The sequence below is a fragment of the Apis mellifera genome, linkage group LG3 (genome assembly GCF_003254395.2).
Source record: "Apis mellifera strain DH4 linkage group LG3, Amel_HAv3.1, whole genome shotgun sequence".
NCBI classification, from domain to species: domain Eukaryota; kingdom Metazoa; phylum Arthropoda; class Insecta; order Hymenoptera; family Apidae; genus Apis; species Apis mellifera.
This window is the reverse complement of record NC_037640.1, coordinates 12,450,647-12,465,312: the sequence shown is the minus strand read 5'-3', so window position 1 is coordinate 12,465,312 and position 14,666 is coordinate 12,450,647. Positions and strand designations below refer to the sequence as shown.

The following is a 14,666-nucleotide window of genomic DNA, read 5'->3' as shown; positions in this document are numbered from 1 at the left end:
ATGATCCAAAAATATATAATCGAATAGATCCAACTCATGGAAATATAAATCATATAAAATTGGAAATAAATTTTCGCGAAGATTAACTTTCAATTATATATTTTTTTACAAATTTGATAATCCAAAAATATATATAATCGAATGGATCGAAAGTGATGGATCGATACAAAATTGAAAATAAATGTGAAAATAATATGAAAATAAATATGAAGAAAATAAATAGATTGCATTATTGATGAAATGAAGATTAGCTTCCAATTATATATTTTTTTAAAAATTTGATGATCCAAAAATATGTATAATTGAATGAATCAAAGTCATGGATTTAAATATAAATCATATAAATTTTCAAGCTTCTAATTATATATTTTTTCAGAAATTTGATGATTCAAAAATACATAATCGAAATCACGGATCGATATAAAATTGAAAATAAATTTTCGCGAAGATTAGTTTCTAATTATATATTTTTTCAGAAATTTGAAAATATCCAAAAATATATAATCGAAATCACGGATCAATATAAAATTGAAAATAAATTTTCGCGAAAATTAGTTTCTAATTATATATTTTTTCAGAAATTTGATGATCCAAAAATATATAATCGAAATCACGGATCGATATAAAATCGAAAATAAATTTTTGCGAAGATTAGCCTTCAATTGTCGAGAGATTTTAAATTTAAAGAAATTTATCTTTCAAGAAAGATTGTGATTCAAAAATATATGCAATCGAATGCAAATGAACTAAAATGGATCATGGATCGATGCAAAATTGAAAATAAATATGAAAATGTACGAAGAAAATAGATATAGATACGATTGCATTGTTGATGAAGCGAAAATTAGCTTCCAATTGTCGAGAGATTTTTAAATTGATATATTTTTCCATAAACATTATGATGCGAAAAGTGTATACTCGAATCCAAATAAATCAAAATCATGGATCGATACAAAATTGAAGATAAATATGAAAATATACGAAGAAAAAATAAATAGATACGATTTTGTAATTGATTCGTAAAAATTAGCTTGTCGAAAGTTTTTTAAATTTATATATTTTTTTCGCAAATTGACGATTTAAAAATACATAATCGAATCCAAATGAAAGTCACGGATCTACGCAAAATTGAAAATAAATATGAAAATATACAAAAAAAAGTAAATAGACACGATTATATTGATTCGTGAAAATTCCAATTATCTTTTAAATTTACATATTTTTCTAGAAACTTAATGTTCGAATTGATTCATTGCTTAAATTCGTCAAACGACTGACGACTGAATAATCCAAATAAATTAAAATTACGAAAAGATCAAAAAAAGTGAAAAATTGGAAACAAATTTTCGAATTACTTATCGAAAGATTTAAACCGAACGGTTAACAACTCGATACACTTTCTTATTATTTTAAAAAACATAATCGAATGATCCAAATAAATTAAAGTTACAAAAGAAAAGTGAAAAATTGGAAACAAATTTTCGAATCATTCATCGAGAGATTTTAACTGACGACCGAATAATCTAAACGAATTAAAGTTACGAAAGAATCGAAAAAAGTGAAAAATTGGAAACAAATTTTCGAATTACTTATCGAAAGATTTTAACCGAACGGTTAACGACTCGATACGCTTTCTTATTGCTCTAAGAAACATAACCGAATGATCCAAATAAATTAAAGTTACGAAAGAAAAGTGAAAAATTGGAAATAAATTTTCAAATAAAATTAATTTCTTACTCATCGAGAGATTTTAACTGACGACCAAATGATCCAAATAAATTAAAGTTAAAGAAAAGTGAAAAATTGAAAACAAATTTTCGAATTACTTATCGAAAGATTTTAACCGAACGGTTAACGACTCGATACGCTTTCTTATTGCTCTAAGAAACATATCCGAATGATCCAACTAAATTAAAGTTACGAAAGAATCGAAAAATAAAAAAATTAGAAATAAATTTTCGAATCACTCATCGAGAGATTTTAACTGACGACCGAATAATCCAAACGAATTAAAGTTACGAAAAATAAAAAATTGGAAACAAATTTTCGAATCACTCGTCGAAACATATTAACCGAATGTAGAAACGAAACGCGAGATGGCCGACCGACGACCGATCTTTACTACTGTGGCCACGTAATTGGAAACATAATCTCCCATCTAACCGTCCAATCGAATCATAAACTCGAGAACTAAAATCGAGCTAAACAATTGGCGGATTTTTCTCGGTGGAGAGGCACGATTGGCGCACGATAAGGAGAGAAGGGGAGGGGAGGTTCGAACGGATAGAAATTCGAGGCGATAATCGCTCGAGATTCCAGTTCGATCGACCGCTGACAGGCGCCACGGCTCGCCCGCGGCGGAATACCCGTATTGTTCCATCTCACGACTCTATTTCAACGAATCTCGCCTTACGCCCCCCTCCACCATAGCCCAGTGGCATTCGAAGCTATATATATATATAATACTCTTCGCCAGGTATTCCGCGCGAATATTATTGACGATCCCGATTCGAGGCAACTTTTTCATAGGAAACAAACGAAAATTGTTATTGCGTCCATCTCGAAAATTAGATAGACGATCTCTAATGTTATTCGAAAAGTTTCGACGAATAAGAAGGAGTATATAATAATAATAATATCTCGAATCTTTCGGAGATAATAATTCGACGCGTTGCCAAGAATAGAGAAGGGAAATTTGTTCGAAATAACTCGACTAGCTTCGTCTTTATCTTTCCAAGTAAATAGAGATCGGAGAAGAGAGAAGGAGATAGAGATAGCCTCGAAAATCTTTTCATCTTTAAATTATTACTTACATAAATTATCTTTAAATCCATTTTTAAATTACTTTAAATGAGACTAGGTAAAAAGTGTCTTCTTCCAAGATATTCAAAGTATTACTAGTATCTACGGTTACGAATACAACAAGGATGGGAAAGGATTCGAATATTTAATCAACAGATCGAAGGAACGGTATCAATTATTAAAGGAGAGGCTCGAGTTAAGGAGGAATTAACCGCGTTGGGAAAATATGATTTTCATGGCGGTGTAATGAATATTTAAGCGCAAACGTGCCTCCTCTCCCTTCTTCCCTCCCCTGTTTACATCCCCCATTTGCATCTTTACCGTGTTTTAATTACTTTTGCCAACTTTGTAAAACAAAAAAGAAAAAAATAACGAAAAAAGCAGCAGCTGCAACGCTGAGAGAGAGAGAGAGCGAGCAAGCGAGCGAAGGAGAGAGAGCGAGTAAGCGAACGAAGGAGAAAGAGAGAGCGACCAAGCGAGTGAAGGAGAAAGAGAGAACGAATAAGCGAGCGAAGGAGAGAGATAGAGCGAGTAAGCGAGCGAAGGAGAGAGAGAAAGAGCGAGCGAGTAAGCGAGCGAAGGAGAGAGATAGAGCGAGTAAGCGAGCGAAGGAGAGAGATAGAGCGAGTAAGCGAGCGAAAGAGAGACAGAGAGCGAGTAAGCGAGCGAAGGAGAGAGATAGAGCGACTAAGCGAGCGAAGGAGAGAGATAGAGCGAGTAAGCGAGCGAAAGAGAGACAGAGAGAGCAAGAGAGGGAGAGAGAGGGAGAGAGGGGGAATGTTTCTGACGGAAACAAGTAAATATTCATTGTTGGTGGAGAGAACAAAATCCTGGACATGGCGGAGGTCCGTTTCCAGTAAATTCATTGGCCCTGGCCGTGGCCAGCTCCGTGGCCAGAGCCCAGCATTTATGAATTTATGAATATCGTTAAAGCCCGGCATCCTCTCCCCCTCCCCCCTCCCTTAAACTGTCCTTTTGCTCGGCCGGGTCAGGTCAAGAGTTCACGTGTCCTTCTTCCTTCCTACTCTCCCCCCTCCCTCTTCCCTGTAATTATGGCGAAATTATGCTCGTCGCGAGGCACGAGGGGCTAACGTCTGCTCTCGAAAACTTCGACTACGTCGCCGCCGACGACGCTCGGCGACGTTTTCACAGTTTTCGCAGTTTCTTCGTTGCAGGTATTTTATTTAATTGCATTTGTCGACGCCGTTGTCGATCGGAGATCGAAAGTTTGGAGGTGAATTATCATAATGATTTGAACTTTTAATCACAGGGGAATTATAAATTTGGATTTTTTGGGTGGAAAGATATTTTTTTATTATGCGTATGATTATTGATTGAAAGTAAGAAGAAAGCACTTGGTTCCAGCGTTAATCACGAATCTTGTGAATTTTTTGGGATGAAAAGATACCGATATTTTTTCATTATATATACGGATCGAAGATCGAAAATAGGAAAAAACTATTTGATTCTAGGGTTAATCACGAATTCGTGAATTTTTTGGGATGAAAAAATACCAATATTTTTTCATCATATATACGGATTGAAGATCGAAAATAGGAAAAAACTATTTGATTCTAAGGTTAATCATGAATTTGTGGATTTTTTGGGGTGGAAAAATACCGATATTTTTTTATTATGCGTATGGTTATTGATTAAAAGTAGGAAGAAAGCACTTGATTTCAGAATTAATCACGAATTCGTGGATTTTTTGGGATGAAAAGATATTTTTTCATTATATATACGGATGGAAGATCGAAAATAGGAAAAAACTATTTGATTCCAGAGTTAATCACGAATCTCGTGGATTTTTTGGGATGAAAAGATACCGATATTTTTCTATTATATGTACGGATTGTTATTGATCGAAGATCGAAAGTAGAAAGAAACTATATGATTCTAGGATTAATCAGGAATTTGTGGATTTTTTGGGATGAAAAAATATTGATATTTTTCTATTATACGTTTTTCTATTATTGTTGATGAAAAATCGAAAATTGGAGAAAAAAAGTGGAAGATGGTTTAGGTGAATTATCACCGTGATTTGAACTCGGTCCAGAATTTTTTAATCATGGAGGAATTACAAATTTGTGGATTTTTTGGATGGAAAAATACCGATATTTTTTTATTATATGTATCGTTATTGATCGAAGATCGAAGATAGAAACTACTTGATTTCAGAGTTAATCACGAATTATAATCACGAATATTTTCCCATTATACATACATAATCGTTGTTGATCGAAGATAAAGAGTAGAAAAAAGTATATTTACCACGTGATTCCAAGGTTAATCACGAATTTGTAGATTTTTGGGATGTTGGAAAGGAATTTGCACTCGATATTTTTCATTCTTGATCATCGGTATTTTTCCATTCCACGTACGTGTCGTTGTTATATCGAAGATGAAAAGTAGAAAGAAGTGTATTATCACCACGTGACTTTAGGGTTAATCACGAATTCGTGGATTTTAGGATTAGAAAGAAGATTGGATTAGAAAATTTTACCACGTGATTTCAGAATTAATCACGAATTCGTAGATTTTGAGATTAAATTAGAAAAGATACCGATATGATCGAAAGTAGAAAGAAATATATTTACTAAATATTTACTAAATATATTATTTATATTTATAGTGATTCCAGAATTATAAATTCGTAGATTTTGTGATATTAAAAAAAAATTTTCACTCACGTTTCACATTCTTTCTCACCATTTTATTTTTCCATTCCACGTGTCATCGTTGCTCGAGGCTCAAAAATGAAAAAAAATAATAGAAAGATTAACGTTAAAAAGAACTCACGAATTTGTGGATTGTTTCGAAGAATTGTGCATCAACCGAACGACGCTTTCGCTCGATTTACGGATAATCGAGACACAGATTCATCGAGGAAGAAGTTACGCCGCTAAACGTTTATCGCCCTCCACAACCTCTCCAACTCGAGTGCCATCCGCCGCGAAACACACGAAGAAGTGGAACGAATCCAACCGATTTCTCCCTCCTCCTCGATTAATTCCTTCTTCTCGTTTATTAAATTAACTTTCACGATTATTCCATCAATTGGACGCTATAGTTCGATACAATTTATATATATTTCAATATATATAAATTAATTATAAATTATAAATTTTATAAATTAAATATAGTTCATATTATTATTATAAATTTTATAAATTAAATATAGTTCATATTATTATTATAAATTAAATATAAATTATAAATTTTATAAATTAAATAGAGTTCATATTATTATTATAAATTAAATATAAATTATAAATTTTATAAATTAAATATAGTTCATATAGTTATTATTATTATAAATTAAATACAGTTCAATATACTTTACCGTTGGAATTAATCGTTTCTATGTTCGAAAGAGTAAGGATTCATCGATGCGTTGCAACTTGAATATTGAAATTTTTCTTCGTCGAAAATCTCAATCGACGAGTCTCTTATTCATCTTCGAACAAGAATTGAGAATTGAGAATTGAGAATTAAGAATTCATTGCCTTTAATATCGACGTATTTTAATTTTGAACAGATACGACAGAATTTCGTTTATGGAAATTTCTATTAGAATTGTTCTCTTTTTGCCAACAAATCACCGCCAATTTCTGCAATTTCGATAAATTTTATCATCCATTTTATGGTTTCAATTATTAATTACAATCAATTTTTATATGTCTTTGGAAGAAATAATTTAATAAGAATTCATTAATTTCGATATTTATGTGTCGTAATTTGGAAATTTCCATCAGAATCATTGCCTTTTTGTGAACAATTCATCGTAATTTTTGCAATTTCGATAAATTTTATCATTCATTTTGTGCCAAAGATTCAATCATGATCAGTTTTTATATGTCTTTGGAAGAATAAGAATTATTAATTAATTCAAGAATTCATATATTCAACTTGGAAACGAAATTTTCATCAAAATCATTTCCTTTTTGCTCAACGATGATCGTCAGTTTCTGCAATTTCGATAAATTTTATCATTCATTTTATGGTTTCAATCATGATTAGTTTCTATCTGTCTTTGAAAAAATAAGAATTCATTAATCTCGATATAATTCACGTGTCGTAATTTGGAAAAGAAATTTCTATCAGAATTATCCTCTTTCTGCATCATGAACCCCAATATTTAAATTAAGTAATTTGGATTTTCGAATAGATGCAAAATTTCAATGAACTATGTCAGCCATTTTGTGCCAAAAGTTTCAACGACGATCACTTTCTATCTTTGGAAGAATAAGAATTCATTAATCATTACATGATACACATGATATTCACGTATTATAACTTGAAAATTTCTCAGAATCATCAGAATCATCCTCTTTTTACCAATAGACGATTGTTAGTTTCTGTATTATTCTCAATATTATAATTTTCGAACAGATACGCAATTTCGATGAAGTCATGCTATGTCAGCCATTTTGTGCCAACGACGATCAGTTTCTATTTTTAAAAGAATAAGAATTCATTAATTCCAATATTTACATAATTTAGAAATGAAATTTTCATCAAAATCATCCCCTTTTTGCCAAAAATTCAATGACGATCGTCAATTTCTGCAATTTGGATTTTCGAACAGACGCGAAATTTCGACGAACTATGCCAGCCATTTTGTGCCAAAAGTTTCAAGCACGATCACTTTCTATCTTTGGAAGAATAAGAATTCATTAATTTCGATATTCACGTGACTTGGAAACAAAATTTTCATCAGAATCATCCCCTTTCTGCATCATCATACCCAATTTTGAAATTTGGATTTTCGAACAGATATGCAATTTCGACGAAACTACGTCATCCATTTTGTGCCAAAGATTCAAATTACGATAAGTTTCTATTTATTTCTGGAAGAATAAGAATTCATTAATTTCGATATTCACATGTCGTAACTTGAAAATTTCCATCAGAATATCCAATTTTGTAATTTGGATTTTCATGTCATCCATTTTGTGTCCAAAAGTTTCAACGACGATAAGTTTCTATCTATTTCTGGAAGAACAAGAATTCATTAATTCACGTGTCGTAATTTAAAAATAAAATTTCCATCAGAATCGTCCCCTTTTTGCCAAAAATTCAACGACGATCGCCAATTTGGATTTTCGAAATTTTGACAAACTGTATCATCCATTTTATGGTTTCAATCAGATTCTATCTATCTCTTGAAGAACAAGAATTCATTAATCCCGATATCGACGTGTCTTAAACTTTCACAAACGAATACAATTTGTCGAAACAAAATTTCTATCAGAATTATCCCTTTATTCATCAACAACGATCGTCAATTTCTTTCTTTTCGAAAGAATAAGAATTCATAACTCTCGAGAATACCAACTCGAATTTTCGAACAGATAAAACAATATAATAACTTTACTTATTCAAATTTCCATTCGACGATTCATTCACTTTTCACTCATTAATTCCCGCGTCTATCAACTTTCCAAAATTATCGAAACTCCCACGAAACCGATATATCACCCTTCAATATATTCGTGACTCGGATCGAAATCTGATCGTCTCAATAAAAATTAATCAATCGAATGAAAATTGAAATTCGACATGTTACACGCGTAGTTGCAAACCGAATGAAAAATTAACTCGAATGTCGAAAACGATCGAGGGAAGAGAAGAGAAATCGAGGGGATGTTTCACCCCCCTCCTTTTCATTTTCCAACGTCCACCGCCACTCTCCGCCTTCCGCCCAACTTTACGACGCTTTCACGCCCGTATGAATAATACAACGCGACGAGCGCGACGTAATTACGCCGATATTAAGCGATAAGCAAACCTGTAATGCTCGTTCATCCGTGCGCGTTTAAATCGATAGCGAGAGAGAACGAGAGAGAACGAGAGAGAACGAGAACGAGAGCGAGAGCGAGAGAGAGGGAGAGTACTCGTGTACAATTTCGAAAATTATTATACCTCCGATGATGCTATCGGATAACGCGAAACCGCGGCTGGATTAACGTTCTGTTATTCCTATTCCTGTCGAATTGATTTCGTCGAAACGATACACCGTAATTTGCCGCCCTTGTCTCGCGTCCAATTTTCCGGCGGGAAGGAAAAAAAGGAGATCGTGTCGTCCTCGATGCCGAATTTGGGTGTTGGAGGGAGAACAATCGGGATAATGTGAAGAAGAAATTACTTACCAAAGTGGAAAAACTGTTTTAAGTAAACGGAAAGGTGTTTCTAATTATTAGGAGAATGAGGGAATAAATTTTCATTCCAGATCTATTAGCGAAATTCGCGCGGAAATTATCCGTGAAATAATTGCGAGAACGTTTACGCGGCACGGGTGATAATTGTACGGATAAAAGGATTGGTAGGTTGTTCGGGACGAAATTTTTGTACGTGTACATCGCCACCTTTCGAGAATTGTCCAAAAAAAAAGAGCCGAATGCACGTTAAAATTCATTATCTTCGTTGCACGAAGATTACAATTAAATAGAATCGAATACGGCGAGAATATGATTTCTCTAAACTTTCAATCGATGCACATAGTCTTCTTTCGAGAATCGTCCAAAATAAAAAGAACCGAATGCACGTTAAAATTCATCCATTATCGTCGTTGCACGAATCAGCTTGGGATCCCCTTTGCGGATCGATTATTATATCGACGTTTGCCTCGAGAATTATCCAAAAAATGAGCCGGACGCGATACGTCAAAAAATTCACTTGTTCGAAAACTCACCAATTATTGTCGATCGTTCCGTTGCCCGAGCACGTATAAACAGAATCGAATGAGAATGGTTGAAGGGGTCCGGGTCCCGGTTGCGCGATTGGCGATCGAGCGACCAATCGGAAAGAGGGAATTCGAAAAGACCCGAAAAGACGCGGAAACGAACGACGAGACGCGAATCGACAAATTCTCGAGATGCCGCTATTCGACCGCGTCTACAACGTTTCTCGGCGAGACGTAAAGTCCAACTATTCAGAATCGGGAGGGCTCCTCTATTATTCTCCACGATTTTACACAAACTGTTCGCTCCGTTGATAAAGTTGAACAGGGAAGGAAAGAAGATGGCGGAACGGGCGAGAATCGGGCGGGAAATCGGATGAAAAAGCGTGGGGAAATTGCGTTGAAACGGACACGCGGCCGTCCAAGCTCTTCCACGCTTTTCCACGAGACCCTCTCCGCCCGCGGTTAACCACGCGTCGAACTTTGCAGGGCTTTTACATCCGGCTGAATAATAGAACGGGCAATTTGCACCGGTGGAACATCAGCTGCACCCAAACCGCGCGGACCCGCGCCGCTTTTTCATCCCCACTCCTTCTCCCCTTTGTAACACCCATCCCCTCCCTTCGTCTCGTCGCGATGCCAACTTTTTCTCCAACGATCTTTCCACGCGCACGTGTGCGCGCTCGATACATCTGCCGTTCTTCAACCATAATTGAATCCTCTTCGTAACTGGACGTATTATAACGAGTTGAAAAGTTGATATTAAAGGAATTAATAGTACAGGCTTACGATTTTGCCTTTGTGTTTCATTTTCCAACACGTTCGACATTCCATATATAACAATAATAGTAGAATTGATTTGCAGAGGATGTGTAATCGAAAGATCTCGCGATTTTCCAAAAAATATTTATCCTCCCAAGGAAGAACACATTTTCCAAAGCATTTAAACAATCCTATAAATTTTGCTTGACTGTATAATAATAATGATAATTATTATTACTCATCGAGTAACCGAATTTTAAATAATCGGACGTGGAATATTTTTGTAAAAAAAAGAAGAGAGAGATGGGTGATTTAACGGACAAATTGGGAAGCGGCCGCGATAAATTACTACGAATATAATAGGACGGGGAGCGAGTTTAAACAGCCGGATGATGATTTCGATGAAACGGGAGCAATTGTCACGGAAAACACGTTATTTCTCACGTAATTATGTGCTCACGTAATTAGGAGGTGGAGATTGGCCGTTACTTGTTTAATTGAGCGTGAGACGGATTTCCTTCTCGTTGTGTAGCGATAATTGGAATGCGAAAATACGATCGGGCTAGCGTCTCGAGCGCATCGATGTCAATGCGCGTGTTATAGGTTAGGTTACATAAGATCGATTCATTCGTTGTACGGATTGTTTAAAGCTCGACGAAATTTTATTAATCGAACGTTACCACTATTTCGTAGTTGTTGAGCAATGTAATTAAATATATTCGTTCAGTTATAATTTTATTTATTGTTTTCGGTGCTCGGTCGATTCATTGTAGCTCTGTTTTATCGATCTCGAACAAATGGTGTGTATATATATATATATATGTCGTTTTATAAGAGAGGTTCGAATTTCTCTTAGTCGTAATCCCTCTTCTCTCTCTCTATCGATCCTCGAATCCTCGAGCACACCTTCGAGATGATCGATCTCGGCCTTGAACCGGCTGAGCGAATTCGCATTCGAAGGAAACAGAGGTTCGTGCAAGGTCTCCTTCTCTGCTCGAATTTCTTCGATCGAGCTCGCCCACGCTGCGTTCCAAACGACAAATTAACCGAGTTACACGCGACTCGACTGAAGATCGACTCGTTTCTTAATTCTTTTTTTCTTTTTTTTTTTTTTTTCTATTAAATTAGCTCGCACGACCACAAAACGAAATTGCCGTTTTTGTTGGAAGACTCGAGCTATTGGCTTCGATCGAATCATCGTGATCCATTTTTTTATAAATTCTTCAGCGTCGAATATTTTATAAACAATACCGTAGACGGAGAAACGAGTACGATGATCGATCGGTAAAGTAGACTAACGAGGCTCGTTTCTCGATCCATTTCTCGCCTGTTACGATATCTCGTCGTTTCGAGAAGAACTACGAGAATCGTTCTCTTTACGGACATCCCGTAACGACGCTTTCGTTATTCGTTCGCGGCTTGTAATTCTATTCGAAAACGGACTCGCGCCGTTTCGAGCGCTTCGAGACGCCGCAACTTTTCATCCTCCTTCGGTTGGCGTCCATCCCCACTTCTCCAATTTCCTCGCTTTCGCTCGAGCGCGCGAAAACCGTCATCCCAGATGGCGTCCAACTCCGTCTCCCCTTTCGCTTTCCGTTTATCCTCGTTTAGCACGGATTTCGGCCTATCTCGAGCCTCGTTTCCTCGAGATTCTCGTTCCCAGACCCGAATTTTTGAACGATCCTCTCGGCGATGGAATCTTGTTCGAAAGCTGACCCGATATTTCGATGCGCTTCGACTCGTGGCCCAGCTTAAACTCGTACAGGAACGATATTCCAAATTCGTTCACTTTTGAAAAAATAGTTAACTAATACGGAAAAGAAGTTATTGTTAATTATTTGAATTGAGATTTGAACTACAGGTAATAATTATTCGATTTATCGATGGAGTCTTCTTCTCGAAATCTAACCTAATACTTCGATGCGTTTCGAAGGAACAATAATCTAATTCGTTTACTTTTGAAAAAAAATATTAACTAATAATAGAAAAAGAAGTTATTATCAATTATTTGAATTGAGATTTGAACTTGATTTTGATAATAATTATTTGATTTATCGATAGACTCTTCTCGAAACCTAACCTAATACTTCGATGCGTTTCGAAGAAATAATATTTCGTAATAAAATTCGTTCACTTTTGAAGAAATAGTTAAATAACGAAAAAGAAATTATTGTTAATTATTTGAATTGAGATTTGAATTTTTTTTTTTAAATAAAAATAAAAATGAAAAGCATCGATAATAATAAATTATTCGATTTATCGATAGAATCATATCGAAACTTAACCTAATACTTCGATGCACTTTGAAGAAATAATATTTCAAATTCGTTCACTTTTGAAGAAATAGTTAATATGAAAAGTTAATTATTTGAATTGAGATTTGAATTACCGATAATAATTATTCGATTTACCGATGGAATCTTCTCGAAACCTAACCTAATACTTCGATGCGCTACGAAGAAATAATATTTCGTAATAAAATTCGTTCACTTTTGAAGAAATAGTTAAATAACGAAAAAGAAATTATTGTTAATTATTTGTTAAATTAAGATTTGAACTTCTCTTCTATCTTTCGATATCTTTCAATGATGAAAACGAAAAACTCGAAGCACCGATAATAATGAATTACTTTTTATCGATGGAGTCTTCTCCTCGAAATCTAACCTAATATTTCGATACGCTACATTCGTATAGAAACAATATTTCGTTCACTTTTGAAAAAATTAAAAAGTTAAACTAATAACGAAAAAAAAGTTATTGTTAATTATTTGAATTGAGATTTGAACTCCTCTTCTATCTTTCAACGATGAAAACGAAAAATTCGAAGCACCGACAATAATGAATTATTCGATTTATCGATGGAATTATTTCGAAAGCTAATCTAATACTTCGATGCCCTTCGAAGGAACAATATTCCTGATTCATTTATTTTTGAAAAAATAGTTAATACGAAAAAAAAATTGATTTGAACCACGATAATAATTATTCGATTTATCGATGGACTCTTCTCCTCGAAACCTAATATTTCGATTCGAAGGAATATTCCTAATTCGTTTATTTTTAAAAAAACAATTAATTTAATAATGAAAAAAGAGTTATTTATTAATTATTTGAAATTATCGTTAATTCAATTTCAATTGAAATTTGAACCGATAATAATTATTCGATTTATCGACTCTTCTCCTCGAAACTTAACCTAATATTTCGATGCGTTTCGAAGGAATATTCCTAATTCGTTTATTTAAAAAAAAACAGTTAAACTAATAATGAAGAAAAAGTTATTTATTAATTATTTGAATTAAGATTTGAATTCCTCTTTTATCTTTCGATATCTTTCAATGGTGAAAAAGCATCGATAATAATGAATTATTCGATTTATCGATAGAATCATCTCGAAAGCTAACCTAATAATAGAAAAACCAAATAAAAAAAGAATTATTGTTAATAATTATTAAAAACGAAAAACTCGAAGCACGATAATAATGAATTATTCGACTTATTATTCGATGGAATCTTCTCAAAAGTTAACCTAATATTTCGATACATTTCGGATGCATTCGTACGATATTCCAAATTCGTTCATTCGTGAAAAAAAAATTTATGAGAGGAAAGGATACATAAGACTACAATCTAATGAACAATACGGATATATATATATACATGTACGCGTAAACTTGATCGAGAAAACTTGTAAAAAAGAAATTATTTTTTTTATTCCCGCAACTTCGAATATAGATGTTAAAGATTAAAGGTTACGGGATCCATCGGCTGTTATTAGTTTTATGCCTCGACGGTGTATAAAAAGAACGCGCGAAAGTAATTTTATATACGGTCCCCGTATATAAGGAGGAACCGTATAATTCAATGACGGTTAATTTCTATCCAGGATTCGATTTCTCTCCTTCTTTTTCTTTTCCTCGTGGAAAACTCGGGATTCTTTTTCCCCATTTTTTTTTCACCAATAAATAAAATAATTCCTCCCCTCCGAAAACGAATCTAAAAATAAATCGATCCGAACGCGAGAAGAAAAAAAAAAGCCCGATTAATATATAATATAATCGAGGACGCGTGTATATAATTCGTGGAAAACGAAGGCACGGATGAATAATGGATAAGACGAAAAGTTGCGTAACAACGCAGATCCACTTATCCACCCCCTTCGTAGAATATCCCTCCCCCCCCTCCCCTCCGATCGGTTTCAAAAATATTCGAAACGGGAAAGTGGATCAACGGTTCCCGCTTTTATTACCCGGCGATCCACGGTATTATAAACTCGTTTAAAATCAGCCCAAAGTTTCGAGCGATTCGTTGTGCCATTAAAAGTTATACGGTTCGGATGCACTAATAGAAACGTGAAGTTACGAAATTGCGTTTCCACGGAATAGACCTCGGGTTACCACCGGCTTAAGAAGAGTAACCG

The 14,666-nt window shown here is 34.4% G+C and overlaps 1 protein-coding gene across 8 annotated transcripts in view; it reads right to left on the bottom strand.

The window, feature by feature from the left end:
- LOC412956 (heparan sulfate glucosamine 3-O-sulfotransferase 1) overlaps positions 1–14,666 on the bottom strand; it is a 162,612-nt gene that overhangs the window by 40,403 nt on the left and 107,543 nt on the right. Inside the window, exon 1 of one of the 8 annotated variants that reach the window (XM_006569238.3) lies at positions 9,497–10,385. The exons of the other annotated variants lie outside the window; for them this stretch is intronic. The gene's annotated coding sequence lies outside the window, so the exon portion shown is untranslated. Of the gene's footprint in view, positions 1–9,496; positions 10,386–14,666 lie in introns of those variants that run through there. 8 annotated transcript variants of the gene reach the window in all.